The 17,553-nt window shown below is 34.3% G+C and overlaps 2 protein-coding genes across 2 annotated transcripts in view; both read right to left on the reverse strand.

The window, feature by feature from the left end:
- LOC142345634 (PSME3-interacting protein-like) overlaps positions 1 to 3,952 on the reverse strand; it is a 305,369-nt gene extending 301,417 nt beyond the window's left edge. The window contains exon 1 of the mRNA XM_075397791.1: positions 3,926 to 3,952. The gene's annotated coding sequence lies outside the window, so the exon portion shown is untranslated. The remainder of the gene's footprint in view (positions 1 to 3,925) is intronic.
- Positions 1 to 17,553, reverse strand: part of LOC142345635 (dnaJ homolog subfamily B member 4-like) — a 54,871-nt gene that overhangs the window by 13,983 nt on the left and 23,335 nt on the right. The window lies entirely within an intron of this gene.

Here is a 17,553-nt window from a genome sequence, read left to right on the forward strand (position 1 = left end):
ACTGAAAATTATTCCTCCATCGCTTCATGATTTTAAGAAATCTTAGATCCAAACAAATTAAATTTTCCTGCAGTTTATACACTATATTTCAACAAAAGTAATAAAGTGACACACATGTTCCAAAATAGCATTATTAACTAACACAGTGATTTATGGAGTAAGAACGTTACTGAAACCTAACGTTCAATGTCCAAACTGGATCTGAAAAATTTAATATTTAGAATACTGAAAGCAATATAATTAAATGAGAAAGAGCGAGAGAGTTAATTTATCCTCGCTTGTAAAGTGTAAATACAGAATAGCATTGATTAAGTAGAAAAAACAACAAAATTTACAATAGAATAGCAAAGTACAGCAGAACGATCAGCATAGAATTATCATAATCTTCAAGCAAGGAAAGGACACGCAACGAGGTCGTTTGACCTACTTCACAACCTGCCCAGATGTACACAACAGAGATGATAAACTTAGTTCCATTTTTAAATTTTTTTATTTTCTTAACAATGTGATCCAAAAGCATTACCCAGAACTTAAAGGTTGTCTTTCAAACTGAAACATATTGTTTAGATAGTCTTCAGCATGGAAACAACTTTAGCAGCTCATATATATGTAAATCAAAAACTGTTAGAAGTTTGTTTGCACAGAATAGATTTTCGCTTTGATCGAAACGATTCCTAAAGTATATTAATTTAAGAATTTTCTTCTGTAGCAGATGAATTTGAGCTAATGACGTAAAGCTAGAGCATCCGTACACCAAAATTCTAAATTGTATGATAGGACATATGACACTCTTGTAATATTCTATTAACTGGTACCGTGGAGCAAAGTGTCTTAATTTTGATGTACCACATAGCCTACTAAGTCTAGCTACGACAAAATCTATATGAGAACAAAACAACAACTTTGAATCAACTATTATGCCTAAATATTTAAATGATGGTTCCAGTTTAATTTCTTCTGATGCGATGTGGAAGCGCTCACTGGAAGCACTTGTTTTTAAATTTAATTGAACCGTTTTAGCATATTGAGCTTAAGTTTATTTGCATTTAACCAAGCCGCTACACTATCTAAGTCATCTTGGATAGCTAATCTTGAGCAACCTCAATTGCAAAGGTTGCTATCGTCAGCAAAAATATGGACACTAAGTTGATTACACACTCTTGGTAAATCGTAAATCGTTCCTATAAATCAAAAACACCAGTGGTCTAAGTATGGAGCCTTTGGGGACACCACATGCTATATTAAACGAAGTTGAAGTCACACTGGCCACTGTAACTCTTTGAGTTCTATCAGTTATATAGCTTTTACACCATTCTAGGCACTTATGACGAATACCATAACTATTAAGCTTACGGAGCAAAATTTGATGATCTAGTGTATAAAATGCCTTCTTTAGATCCAGAAAAAAGTTGACGACATGGGATTAGCCTACTCTTATTCTTTCAGTTAATTCTGCCAATGCATCTATGGTGGACTGCTTTTTGCGAAAACCAAATTGCTTGGGATAGAGAAGATTAAAGTGTTCGAGGTATTCCAAAATTCTAGAGAACATTGCCCGCTCGTATATTTTACTCCAAACAATTAACAGAGAAATTGGCCCATAATTGTTCTCTTCTAGTCTTGATCCCTCTTTATACAATCAAATGACTTTCTTTTTTCAGCTCAGTGGGAAAAACTCCTTCACGAAATGATTGATTAATTAACGATTTAGGTATTTCGTGACCACAGATTTTAATGTCTTCACTACGATATTACTAATCTCATCTTAACCGGATGAGGATTTGTCGGCAAGTGAATCAATAGTTGCACTTACTTCAGTATCAGAAACTGGATATACTCCCAATGACATATTAACATCAGTCGGGGGTGTGACTGCCTCGGAAGGAATACTACGCTGAATATTTTTGCCAACATTAGCAAAACACTCATTTAATTTCTCAGCTAACTGCATTATTTACCAATTGTTTTTATGACAGCTCATTTAAAAATTTAAATGTTTGTTTTGAGTCTCCGATACATTTTTCGAACATGTTTTCATAATAAACCTTTTTCGATTTGAAGTCTAATATCTGTAAATGTTTTGCGCATAGAGACATTTGACCTGTCTGCTTTCCATTTCCTGTGGACAATATTCCGTTACGTACGTAAATTTATTAATTTGTCGAACCATTTAGGTGTAGAAATTCGATTGTGCGGGGTGATACGTTTCAGTGGAGCGTACTGCTCAGTAACGGCTGAAAAAATGTGATGGAAGGTACTGAAGCATGAATTTGCACAACCACTGTTTGCCGAAAAAACATTATGAAGTTCGTGACTCAAGGCAAATAAGTATTTTTCAAGAATACTGCAGTTAAGAAATGATGCATCCAGTACAATTTTGTTTTCAAGGTCATTGGCTTTTACTGCCCACTTCAGTATATCAGGAAAATGGTCTCAAAAGCTTTGATTTTCAAGTATGTGAACATCCCCCATCAAATTTTGAAAAATGAATTGGCCTAAGCAAGTTGCTGAACTGTCTAACACGGGTGGGTTTATTGGGTGTTATAAAAAACACTAAAAAATCCCCACCTACTACAGTTGGCAAGCATTTAGAATTCAAAATTCTAAAAATTTTGTCTACTAAGTCCGCAAAATCAAGTTTGTTGGCTATTGGTTTGTTGTATATTACCACCAGCCGGAAGTCGTAACCTTGTTTTGCTATGGTCGCAAATAAATACTCAATCACGCAATCCAGTTCTTCTTAAATAGAGCAGTTAGCTGTTAGTTGAATCATAATGCCAACTCTTTTAGAGTCACGAACTTTTGAAGCTACATTTAAGTAACATTTAGGTAACCAGCTACCAGTAGTGATTTTGAGTAATCGTTTTTAGATAGCTAAATTTCAGCTAAGCAAAGAATATCAGGCGGAGACTCAAGACTATGTACAAGTGCTTCCAAGTCCTCTATATGTCTTTTTAAAGAGCGAACGTTTAAATTTAGAAAAGTAAGTGAACAAGAATTTTTAGATTTAGGTGAAGTCACTGCACGGGGAGGTGCGAAAAATATTGCTATGGCATAGTTGGAAACATTTAACAATTTCTGAAAAATTGTAATTCGGGTTCCTGGATGCTTCAAGCAAATCAAGCACTCTGTACACTTTTTTGTTTTCTTTCCATTGGTAAAAAATCGTGCCCTCCCATGTCCAGGCTGATTCAACCCTAGGATCCCTTTTCATTATTGCCAGAAACTTCGCTCTAGCAGGTGATATGTCTTCGAAGATTTTCACATTACTTTCAACTTCTGACAACTTGTTTTTGTTTCTGAGCATCTGCGTTTTAACCAACCGTCTAGCAAAACGGGTAATAATAACGCGTTCCCGCCTGGGAGTGTATGTGCCGTTGAGATGTCCTTTTCGTCGACTTCCACTCCTATTGATGTTGCAACTTCAATAACTTTTTAGATGGTCACCGAATCTTTCTCTGGTACGTTTCGATTACCAGCATGCTCCGAGTCTTCCTGAACGCCACTGATATGGATGTCCCTTCTTGTATATTTTCAACAGTTTCGGCTTGGGAAATTGCTGCAACATTGCAGCGTTCTTCTTGATAGTACAGGTCGTCCTCAATATGCTTGATAATCTCGGCTTTCAATTCTTCTTGTACTTGTTCTACGGCTAGCTTCGCTGCACTCGAAATAGCTGCTTGAATTTCTGTTCGAACTTGGGTAATAATTTGACTAATACAAGCAGGAATGATGCTGCTGATACGGCTTTCGAGCATTTAGTCAATCTTGGATAAAAATAAATCTTCATCGAAGGTAGCTGAGCTTGGACTTGAATCAGGTTTGGCCTGCTTCGCGTCCTGTTTGTTCAAAATAGGGGTTTGATCTAGAAATTTCAAGCTGGGAAGATCATTGGCCTCTGTCTCATTTGACATCTCTGAAACTGTTTAATAAGTTTATCACAACAATTAGGCTATGAGCCCCAGGCTACAAACTGAGACCCAAGAACTGGATTCGAACCAACAGCTCTTCTTTCTCTCAAGCCTATTGTCCTTACCATCACACCAACTAGACTTTTAGCTCTCAAAATTGGCCATCTCTAACCCATTCCTTTGAATTTTTTTGTTCAAGGTTTACATCTCTGCGGCTAAGTATGCGTTGAACAAGTAGATCTTGTCAAAATTATCTCAAGCACAACTTTATTAGATTGTATTCTCACAAACGTCTAACACCCCCGTAACTAACATCTTGCTTCTTTAAACTCAGAGCCTGGGGTCTGGGCACATACAACTGTTAAGGGGTCTAAGCAGGCACGAGTACACTGAAAATGAGCCGATGTTATTTCCAATCAGCAACTTTTGTTTGTACCCCTAGTCAGCTAACCAGTACACCAACCGGCTTGATGGTCCGACTCCAGCATCTCAAATAATCCATCCTGTTGGTTATTCTTGTTCCTCAAAGCTTCATCTTTTGAACAATTACATTAGATTGTTCTTTTTCTCTCACAGCCTTCCAAGAAAGAAAATTTTGAAAGCAATTAGTTTGAAAAATCCGAAAAGATTGCGCAAAAAGTTAGTGTCGGCAGCCAAGATTATTTTCAAAAAACGAAACAGCCTGCAAGCCAGAGTGCCGCAAAAACTTTTGATACAAAATTCCGTTCAACTGTCGAATTAGCCATTTAAAAATGTAAACCGACTACCGTCGGGTGAATAGCTCTGGAATGACAGGCGGGGAAATTTAAATTTTAGGGTGCGTAGCTCAGAAATATTTGATGGGTGCAAAAAAAACTAACCCCCACAGGGGTTCGAACCTACAGTATTTCACCCTCACATCTTGACCACTAAGCTACAATAGCTGATTCCGTTTGGCTAACAATCACTATCATATTAGCAAAAAATATTTTTCGCAACGAGAGCAACTAAGATCACTCATATAATGAAGAACACATGTGTGAAAAGTCACAAAAGAAGTCAAAGAATGTCATAGAACAAATGCGCAAAAAAGGTCAAGCAAAAATTTTGCATAAAAAGGCACACACAATTACAATGATTGCTTCAAACTTTGTTCGAGAGCAATTAAAAACCTAGGTCCCCCTACCCCAACTGTACAACAGTAGAGAGGCAGCAAAATTTACTTCGCAATTATTTATTTAATTCAACAATAAATGAAGGTCCTTGTTAAATTACCAAGGTCAAGAGTTAGTTGATTCTAAAACCTGTCTTTCGAAAAGGTCCCTAAAGTTATACTATTCGCAAAAATTTAGATACACTAGATTAATACGTTTTGTTTCTATGGTTACTCAAGTAGACAAAGCTTGAAATTTAATAATTGCATACACATAAATAATGCAGACTCTTCATTAGATTAAAGCTGAAGATTTCTTTTAAGTAATGGAAAAGTAATAAAAAAAATTGGCACACCTTGATTGGGTACTTTTTTAAATCACCTGTTTCATACACTCAAACTAGAAAAATCTAAAAGACCAATTTACGCTCCATCAAATTGTGGCTTTCAATTCCAAATTAAAATGCTTTGCTCACCCTTTCGAAATGACATCAAAATGTTTGCTTTCGAATTGACATCATTATTAATGGCACTGTTCCTAACCAACTACCTTACCACAGCTGAAAAACGACTTGCAAAATATTTGGTCAAAAATGACCGCCGCTTACCGGAATTGTACGTTTTAGAACAAGGTATAGAACGCACTAAAATAAATTGCATTTTTAAGTGCCACAAAAACCCGCTTTGTCTAAGCCTTTCTACAAGCCACCTGTTATGTACGTTATATTTAGAAGATTATCGAAATTTTGATACAACAAAATTACAAATTTCGCAACACACTATACTCTACTCAATGCAAACTTTGGACTGTTTTGATGAAAATGGCCAGTCTCTTGTCAATTTGGATATATTCAGCAATCAGATGTGCAATATATTGGAAAAAATTGACCAGCCGAAATGGATCGAATCAACTGAACAAGAATGGGATTACGTTATAGAGAACACGTGTATTGGTAATGATGTTCTTCTTGTTCATTATAAAAGTCATGGCATTGAACACATTTAACAGTTTTCGCACCAATAAGAAATGTGAAAATAACTGTAAATAAAAATCTCAGGTCTTTCGCATTATAGGCCCCCCTTCCCCAGCTTGGTGATCATACAACGAATAGACCCCCAATCATGGTCAACATACCATAATGGGAGTTATAATTTTGTTGGGGAGGGGCTATAATGGGGAAAATCACAATCATTTAGATAAACATCAATACCTATAGGAAAAACTGTAACGTCTCGAGTCAAGAGTCTCCAATGCGGGTGGTCGAGCAAAACATCACGAAAGCTTAGACTCAACTCTCACATAAAATGTCCGGAGCGGATTGTTGAATTTCAGAACAAAAGCATCCACGCTGTTAACACAATATCCACAATTAACTACGACCAGGCCCGAGACTTTTGCACATCCAACAAAGGACTGCAGCTGTTTTCCTCACTTCACTTTTATTGCGATAATTACAGAGAATGGGCACCACATTTGGATGTAAATTTCACGTGGATAGGGATCAGGGAACCGTTTCTTCTGCCCCCCGCCCCAAGCCGATGTTTCTATTGCCTAGGCTATTAAAGTTTCACGAATAAGCACGGGATAGGGCTATACTAAGCTTATTTCTTTTCAAACCTAATAGCCACGTATTATTGAGTCACCAATATAAATCACATTATTCGACGAGAATGTTTCAAAATTCCATTCGAACCATGCAAGAATCGTTCTTCTGAAATAACTGAAATTGCTCTTCAGAAATTTTGACCGAATTGGCGTATCTGATATACTATGTGTTAGTTAATTTAAGTGTAATCATCATACGTTCAGAAATAAAAATTATGCTCTTCAGTATGATAAAAAGCAGAGTGCAGTATGTTTTTACCAGAGTGCTATATCTTTTAATCGTATTATGCAACGAAATATTCAACGGAAATAAATTGGGTATAATGTCATTGGGCATCTAGGCACTTTGGGTATTTTGTCATTGGGTATATAGTCATGTAACCGCTTTCTTTACTTTTATTCTCTACGTATCACGACTGATATTTTATGCCTGCTAATTTAGAAAAAAAATCAGTACACGAACGAAAGGTCACTTGGGCATAGAATCTTTCAAAAAATTTTGTTCAAGGGTTAAGGAACTGTTTCCCAAAAAACAGAATGAAGAAAATGTTAGGCGATCTTCACACCGATCCGACGTATGACGACATGCCGACGTTTTCCTTAGACCTCTCGGTCGATCGGAGCGACTGGCTTGATTGGTGGGACGTTTCAGGAGGGTACCCACAACAACTCAGTGACTCCTCCTGTTTAGTTCTAACTAAATCTGGGGAGCTGAGAAACCATGTTTGCAGCGCAACACTGGAAACAAGAATTTTATGCGACAATTGGACAGATTCTTATTTCATTACTGTCAATTAAGATGAAAATGTTCAGAAACCGACTGACGATTACGTAACTCCAAAATAACGACACACTTAAGTTTATATTATATAATCCAAAGATCTTGAATTTACATATTTTAGAACTTTATATCATGAATAAAACTTCGTATGTTCTCATGAATTCCAAAATTTTACCACAAATCTTCCTGTTGCTCAATTTCCCGCTGTAAAGTTTACATTTTTACTCTGAGAAACCATGTTTGCAGCGCAACACTGGAAACAAGAATTTTATGCGACAATTGGACAGATTCTTATTTCATTACTGTCAATTAAGATGAAAATGTTCAGAAACCGACTGACGATTACGTAACTCCAAAATAACGACACACTTAAGTTTATATTATATAATCCAAAGATCTTGAATTTACATATTTTAGAACTTTATATCATGAATAAAACTTCGTATGTTCTCATGAATTCCAAAATTTTACCACAAATCTTCCTGTTGCTCAACTTCCCGCTGTAAAGTTTACATTTTTACTCTCTTTTCTATGAAAGCAGTTATTCATTAATGCTTCTATTCCAATTAAATTAAATTCCTTTTTCCTATACAAGTGAAGGGTGTAAGAACGTTAAAAAAACAGAGAACAGTTACTAACAGTTCTAAAAATGTTTTAAAACCGCTTGCTTGCGTTTGAATAACGTCCAATTTAAGCCTGCAATTGAACAAATTTCAATCAAAGCCACAATATCGTTTCAAATCGCAGATTCGATTTGACAGAACGAAGAATTGCAACAGATTGCTTGTTAAAAATGAGCTAAAAACTCAGTTGTAGTAATTGGGCGAATAGGAAAGTAAAACAAACCTGTCAATATTAGTTTCGACAAACATCCCACGAGTCACAATTACGTGTGATCAATTTCCCATTTTACCTCTCAGATTGCAATGTCCCAACCAAGCATCAGCGGATATACAGAAAACTCACGGAGACAAACCGTAGCACAATAATTGTCGTAGAATAAAACTTGCTATGCTTATACACAATTAACCATCCTGGTCTCAAGTTTCAGTTCGACAGAAAGAATTGGTTCAGGGAAAAAAATAATAAGCTGGCACATTTTCAGCAAAATTGCTGCATTTAATCAACCAAAATAAAAACCGGAAATCGAAATCTTCAAATTGCGCAAAACTGCCTTCGACATGGACAAAGTACCATATTTGGTACACTTTCTCATGGAGTAGAATTTCTCATGAAGTAAAGTTTTCACATATCGTATTTTGTTTTCACAAAAACACACACTGGACAAATTTCTTATAAAGATTAATCATTTTTAAACGGCAGAAATTAAGCTTGATGAAATTATTCAAAACTGATATCAATTAAACGCATGACCCCAAATACCGATGGCCAAAATATTGTTAGTTTTCATTAACAGATCAGAAGAGTTTTCCACTCATGCGAACGCAACAGGAGCCTAAACTTGAATCAAAATTGATAGGGCGACTTGTTGGCAAGTCAGAGAAAGATATGAATTTTCATGCATTCGAATAGTATGTCACACGTAAAAATAGCTGGTAGATTGCCAGAAAATCGCCGCAATATTAAATGCTGAGATGTTCTTTTTGAATACGAATCTGTTTAACTTAGTGCTGCTTCTAATAGCTTTCCTCACATGCCCTTCGATTCTCTTTGAATAAAGTGTCAAAAGTCCATTTGAGAGTGAGGAACTTTTGAGAGTGAGGAATGTCACGTGTGACCGAAAATTTAATCACACGAATGAACCAACTCTCTCCAATAACAGTGGAAAATGACACTCAGGCAATTCTTGCATGAACGAATGAACAAAAGCTGATTTGAAGCGATTGTGACGTTATATCGTCGTAGCAAAAATCTTGACAAAATAAAAAAACATTAGAACAAGTCCTGATACAATTCAAAAAATTTTCATTCCATAAACAAAAAACTGAAATAAGAATGGACTATGAATGGAATAGGAAAACCATTCAGAAAAAATCAGATAAAAAAACGAAAACCCAGTAAAAGCCAATGTCAAAATGACGCATAGGAAAAAACCACTTGCGATAGAGCAAATTTTTGTTCCAACACCTTTTTCTTTGTTTAAGTTTAGCGCAAATTTCACGATGCAAATTCACTTGCTTTTTCACTCAACTTCCTATTTCAGCGTGACTAGAATTCACTTCAAAAATCATGCAACTATGTTAATATTCACCAGATTCACTCCTAAATAAACACAAGATAAGAGTTGAGGAAACAAATATAGCCGGGAGATTGTCGGAAAGTAGCCGCTTGCGGCCTTCCATGAACTGCAACAACTAAAGAAATAAGATGGACATATTGACCACCAGTCCATTAAAAGACGACCAGAATTTTTGGTTAGATTTGGGACTTTCATTTTTATGACACATCAGCTCTAAGTAAAAAGCTCTAATATAGCTTTTTTCAAAATTAAGATCTAAAATAAAAAACTCAAGACTCTAATACTCAAGAATTAGGGCACATAGGTTTGGCACTACTTAGATGCACACTAAAAGCTTGACCTAAAAGCAGAACAAATGACGTCACTAAGACAAATTTTAACTGCAAAGCAGTAAAAATAAATGAAATTGAAAAAGTCAATTCCAAGAAGTCAGGTCGCAAGAATCAGCGATGGAGACGACGAATTTGTCTTGTTCAAACATAACAAGACAAGTACTGACGAACAATTCAAAGAATTTTCATTCACTAAACAAAAAACCTAGAACTGACTATGAATGAATTGAGAAAACATTTCTAAAAAATCAGATCAGAAAAATTTTTTTAAAAAATCAGAAAATCAATGTCAAAATGTCGCATGTGAACAAAAAACAACAAGCTAGAAATGGAAATTTGGTTCAAACAAAAAACTAGGCCTAGAACGAACTATGGATGGATTGAGAAAACCCTTTAGAAAAAAAAATCCGATCCAAAAGTCCGACATGAAAATGAAACTGCCGCATGTGAACAAAAACCACTAGCGAGAAAGCATTTTTTTCAAACACCGTTTTCTCACTCTTCTTTAGAATTAGAGCGAAATAATTTCACGCCGCAAAACCACTTGCTTTTTCGCTTTACTTCCTGTTTCGACGTGACTAAAATCACTACTCCAATTTGTCATCAAAAATCCTGAAAATGTCTGAACAGATTTAAAAAAAGACAGCGTCCCAATACAATTCAAATTCTTTGAATTGTAAAACATAGCCGGAAGAATTCCGGAAGCGACTCGAAGCGTCAAATTTTCACTAACAAAACCGTAATTGCAGCGGCAGCCACTACATTTTGTATTAAACCATTAACTCATTACTTCTCCAGGTCTGCTCTAAAAATTGGTGCTTTCAAAAAACTTAAACCACACCAAGAGAAACAAATGCAGAAAAATTCAATATTATTGAAAACGTTCGGTAACGTTAAAAAATCCGAAAAAATTAAGATGGTCACAAAACTGATAAGCTGAAAAAGCTGACAAGGTTATTAATTGCCCTTAAATAATTCATGATTCTATTCTGAAAAAGATCGCGAAAGCAAACGGCAGATGATAATCTTAGAAAATAAGTTAAATCTTTTCAAAAAAGAAAGCTCAAATTTAAGAATCAGAAACACCTATTATTACTTTTAATCACTACAATTAAGACAAAAAACAACACACACTTGTTCCTTTTTGTACATATGCTTGACAACATAACTTCATACTAATTCAAAAATTAAATTGATCATAGAAAAGACATAAGCAGCAGAAGAATATTCAGAGGCAAAAAATCGTTAGAGTTCACACCAAGGCCGGATGAAAGTTGCAGTAAATAGTAATAAGTGGAAATTTTGGAAAAAGCTTGCTAGCAAACTCGCAGTACTGCCTTATGCTGAATGAAATCAATTGCAAACAAAATAAATGACAAAAATCTAAGAAAAAGCTGAAATCATTCATTTTTAACAACTTTTAAAATCAATATAACGAAAATAAATGTAGTTGCCAGGACAAAGCTAGAATGATACACACTAGAATGTGAGGAATATGGCCACAATGTAAGGAACAACGTAACTAATACACATTCTTGATTATTGAAAGTTAAAAATCAATTTGAAGAATTCAAAAAAACAAATACACTTCATTGTTCAGCACTCAAGACATAGAAAAGATAACTAATAATCCGATAGAAAGATCTATCCTCCTAAAGAAAACAAAAAATAAGAGAAAGCAGAATTCATAAATACGAAACATTAAAACACTTTGCAAAAAAATAGTCAAAAAACTTTTACGACTGAATTTATGAAAAAGTTTAAACTGTTTTTCAAAAACTTAACGCCCAAAAATGATTGAATTTTTATTGAAACGAAATTAAAGTCCCTCTTGTTGCACAAAAAGACCATTCTAGCGATTACAACCAAAACACGAACAAAAAAACTGACGAAAATCTGAAAAAACTACCAAAATCGGATTAGCATATGTAAAATTTTATTAAAAAAATTACATCGAGGTGAAACGAGGCGTTACGTATATCAATTATCAAAGAGAAGTTGCCATATTAACTGAATTTTGACAAAAAAGACGGCTAAAAGATCCAAAAATGAAGAAATTAATAGAAAAAAAGCCAAAAATTAACTAAAAAATCAAAAAAATATGTGCCAATTTTCATCTTGAAACGCATTTTCAGGCTCTGCAAAACACTGTGGCATCAATTTCCAAAGTTAAAATTTCAATATAGTATCGAATAAAAATTATTTCTATAAGAAACCAAATTAAAAGCAAAAAAATGGGCCGTTTAGACGAAAAAACGGCTAAAAACGGTTATCTATATGTGCCATTCAGTCAAAAATTACTTTTCAAAGTCAAAAAGTCATTCACAAAACTCAGCGCATGATCAAAAATTCTCTCTCGTTTAGCGAAAATCTGTTCACCAAGACAGCTTTTCTCACTTTCGCTTTTAGGTCAAAATGCGACGTGAACAAATCTACTTCCTGTAAAAAAAAGACCGAGAGAAAACCAATACTCCTCTTCGAGTCGTAAAAATCACGATGACCCCAATAATAGCCGCTATCTCTTCGCGGCTATTAAAAACTAACAAATATGGCTCAATCACTATTACTGAAATATGTTGTAACAATCATGAGAATTGGAATATAATAGCATTGCCGAATAAGACCAAACAGTAATTAGGCTTTCAACATTGTTTAACAGGAATTTTACTCAATCAGTATGAAACTAGTTGAACTGAAAGTTGGGACCATTACTACATGTTCCACAACTACTTACAACAAAGAACAGTCAAATGTTCAATATAATTGCAATTTAAATTTATATTAAAACGATGTGATTTAAACCACTTAAATTGACATATGAGTCTTCGACCTTTGTGTTATTATCTTTAATTTACATGTTTCAACTGAAAAAAACAGATATTTAATTTCCTCGGTGAAAAATGAAAATTGAAGAAAACCCCCTGATTATTGGACTTGGGTACAAACATTACGACAGGACACGCAAAATTGGCTCGTAATCAGTTTGTAGATTCTGATCAAAGTATCGTCAAAAATATTGAAATGCTGCCCGTAATTTTAGTCTCACACTTCAAAAAGGGCTTCAAGGTCTGAATTATGAGCACCTTTTTTCGAGATGTTATTAGGCATGAAATGAAAGCTTTAATCATTCATAAATTCCCTCAAAAGTAAAGTTACGCCTAGGATAATTAACAGTACCACCTGTTTCATTAATATAAATAAAACGTAATCAGTTATAGAGAAAGTTTGTAACGGTCGGTCTATTTAACCAAGTTCAGCTATGTTGAAATCACTTCTTTCACTATTATTGTCCTTTAATTTTTGCCACCCCCAGTTACGTACTGCAGAATATTTGGGCAAACCCGGTTATGCATTACCCTCTTCATTCGTATCTGATCAGCTTTATTTAAGCTCTCCGCTAAATTGTATCTTCAGATGTCTTAACAATCCTAAATGTCTTAGCGCAACCACAAGTCACAAAGTGTTTTGTATATTATACTTTCAAGACTACAGAAATTTGCAAGACAGTGATATACAGACATTACAAAAAAGCAAATTATTTTCTGTTATAATGCTTGACTGTTTTGTTACGAATGTTGGTTTAATAATCGAAGACTCGGATGATTTTGTGAATGACGTCTGCAATTTGGAGACAAAAATAGATCAGCCAAAATGGATTGAATCCTCTGAATGGACATACGTTATAGAGAAAACTTGCATTGGTAATGATGTTCTTTTTGTGATCAGATAGAACTGTGAATCAAACATTCTAAATAATTTTAACAAGGGTTCAACGAAAACTCTTACAATACGAGGCTCACTACACTCATACAAGGCTCATATCCGATATCAAACAGCTCAAAGTGTTTCCTTGTACGATCCGTGCATGGAAACACAGAACTCATAAATGATCTCTGAAGGATTATCAGTAACTCATAATAATATTTGTATGACAACCAGTAAATCGAACAATTAATATATGTCCTTATATGAATAACAAGAAGACTCTCTTGTTCTCTACGTGGCAGAGAATTTTCCCATTTTCGCATTCGAAAGCATAAAATAAATCAAATATGATATATCAAACGTTTTTTTTTGGCACCAAGCCTTGCTTTTATCAAGCTGCTACGAAAAAAGCCCAAATTATATAGCTGAAGCTTGAAACAGAAACAGCAGGGAAAAATACTTGCGTTTTCAGAGAAAACAAAGAGGCATCAAGCAAAGAAAAACAACAAAGAAAATGCAGTTCTGGCAAACTGATTGACTTCATGACTACTGACGTGTTCTGTTAACGAAAAACCAACAAATGGGGTTATACAATAAAAAAGATAGGTTAAATATACTGTTTGAAAGTAGTGGTTTCAAAGTGATCAAAATCATGTCAATACACAGATTGAGCTAAGAAATCCAATGACGTACCCTTACCACATCATAGTAGTTACAGCAAAAAGCACAATGTAGAACTGAAAAGAGTGAAAAAATAGCAAATTAGAGTTCGATTTTCAAAATAGGTGGCGTCTCACCATTTCAGCATCAAATACGAAAAATTGAACTTCTCGAAAAATAATTTCGAATTTGTTAGAACCATGAGCTACGTAAGAAAAGGGTCGAAAGACAAGAAGAGTCTAATAGATATCATTTCAGACCTTTTAGTTCATTTTTTAAAATCTTTGAAAACACAGAGACGGAACTATTTAGGCCTAATTGTTACAAAATGCTGTCAACAGTAAGAAGGAAAACAGAGCAAAATAGAGAAAAGATGTCAGAACGAAATTATTTCGAAAAATCTGTCGTTTCTAAGCAGGTAACATCCACGAGTATAAGAGAAACTGAATGTAAAAAAACAGCCTGTTTTCAATACCAATTATAATTACGATAATCAGGAAATTTACATAAAAGCGACTCATACAGTCTTGACAAAATCTGATAAAAAATAACATTCAGACGACGATAACACGAAGCAGTACTTTTAGCACGGCAAGTCAATAAAAACTAGCAAATATCTACCTTGTCTCCCCGAAAGAGCGCTTCGCGCTCTGAAGCTCAATGTTTTTTTTGTTAAAAACAACCTGAACTGCATCAGTGTGATTACCGGTCCTACCATCTGATATGGCACGCAAATGTCGCTGCTAATTGACCTCAAAATCAAGAAAATTATAAAGATTTAAATTACTATACAGAGAAAAAATCTAAACTACATGAAGTTGAAAAATAGTAATAGCTGACTGAGTACTCGGAATAGCTTCTAACAACTATTCATCTTCGTTTTAATGAATGACACAAATATGAGAAAGATTTCATTAGTCAGAAAAATTGATCAAAACAAAAAAAACTGTCAGAGTATCCGATTAATTTTTCAAAACTCAGTGTAGTCCGAAAAAATACCAATTGCAGATTGATTCATTGTTGATTGCTGTTCAGTCAATTGAGCATGCGGACAAAGTGTATGCTATCACCCAAACCTAAAACTTCTTTGTTTTTCAGGTTCCATGCAAATTATCTTTATAATTCTTTGAAATTATTTAATTTTTCAAAAACTTTAACCATTAACCATTACTGACTACGATTAACTATTATGGATTACATTTTGGACTAACTGTAGTCCATATTGGTTGATCGTTAAAGTTTTTGAAAAATCTAAAAAAAGTAAAAAATTATTTCAGAGAATTATAAAGATAATTTGTATGGAACCTGAAAAACAAAGAGGTTTTAGGCTCTAGTGATAGCATACACTTTGTCCGCACTAAAACAAACTGAATTTTGGATGAAAACTTAGGATAATACGTGAGGGTTAACAATTCATAAAAACGTCAAAAAAATTTTTAAAAAATGGCAAAAAGTTTATCGCAACTTTTGTTTCGCAAAAAACATATATTTTGTTACATTTCTGTACTATATGGAAACAATGAAAAACATTATGATACTTACTTTTTAAAGACAATCTCGAAAGGGCCGCTAATTTTCGCAAAATGATTGAGTTTCGACAAAAATTTTAGTTTAAATTGATCAAAAATTAGGTTGAACTGCCTCAAATTGCGTGCTAAATGTTAAAAATCCAAAAAAGCAAAATCATTAAAATTTCTCTTTGTAATAAGATTCTAGACGCTTCGAGCTCCAAATTGGTACACTTTTTAACCTGGGATGAACACAAAAAAGTCAAAGACTGTCAGAACAAAAAAATTTGGGGCTAGCATAAAGTTATCCCAATTATTTTTTCAAAAAAATGCGGGAACAATAAATTCCCATATATAATTATCACAACATTTATACGAGTGTCAACCCAGAAAAATGCATGAGTCGTAACAGTCCAAACTGCATTTCAAATTATTTGTTTGGTACTATAAGCGCACGAAAAATCCGATAGAAAAGGAACATTGTCAAATTAAATATCAATTGAATAAATTGACATTTCAACAACTTTGGCTGAATTGTAATTACACAAATTACAATTGTTCTGATCGATATCTGAAGCAATCAGTCTTTGCTATTCCACGACAGATTTATCTTGTTTTTTACCTTCAAATAAAACTGCAGATACATAATAGCGTGCAATTTTTTGACAAACAATGTAGACCAGTTTCTTAATAAAAAAAAGAATCGGTGACCACTAAAAATTGCTGCCATATTATCCGAAAACTAAGAGCTTGCCTCCAGTAAACTGGTTCCAAAAACTTGGCCATCACTAGCATTTACTTAAGATTGCAGCTTTCAATTGATCTGGGATTTTCCGCTTAACACAAGTAATTCTTGACCAAAAAACAGAATTCTTATAAAACGCTCCACCCCGCAATCTCTTGCAGTTTTCAATTGAAGCAGGCAGATTCGGTAAAAACTGGTACTGCCAAGCACGAGTCCTTTAAAAAACAAACACACCCCAAGACTTCTGCTAAACGGTAATTAAAATTAGACATCTTCATTAGGGTAGAATCCTGAACCGGTGAATTTCCCATCAGATTGAAAAGAAGGATTAGAAAGGGAATAAGTATTCATGACAGTTACTTTCCGTCTTTATTTGGTATTCGCAACATAATATTCAACCCATCTCAAGACGTTTCATAGAAAGTAAGCTTACCATTAAAACAAATCTGTTTTTGCACCTCCGTACTTCAATCTGATGCAGTACTAGTTTTTTTTTTCATTAAAAAATGTTTCTTTAAGCACAATTTAAATGCTGATCAAATCTTAAAGACAGATTTCTCAAAACAAAACTTATTCAGGTTCTTTTTAAAAATAACATTTTTGTATAAGTTCTAGTTTAAAAGGCACTCAATTCAATTTCTTAGGGTTTGAAAAAATAAACATTTTTTCTCGAAATACATGCTGCACAGCGGTAATTTGAAAATAAATTTTGAATGTATTGAAGTCTCCATTTCTCTGAGGATGATTAACCAGATTAACAAAAAGCAGATATTTGAAAAGCATACTTTTCTTTACCCCATGACTTTTGCTGAAAATACGCCATTTGCATTTAGAACTCTCCGTTAGGACAGATTCCGGTTTCGGTAACCCGTTCATTTGTTAAAAAAATTTTGACGTTGCGGTATCCTATTACAGAAGACATCAAACCTTCAGTAACAGCTCATTACCCGTTGTAATTTCTGAACAACATAGG

This window comes from Convolutriloba macropyga, chromosome 9 (assembly GCF_964194025.1).
Source record: "Convolutriloba macropyga chromosome 9, txConMacr16.3, whole genome shotgun sequence".
In the NCBI taxonomy this organism is placed as follows: domain Eukaryota; kingdom Metazoa; phylum Xenacoelomorpha; order Acoela; family Convolutidae; genus Convolutriloba; species Convolutriloba macropyga.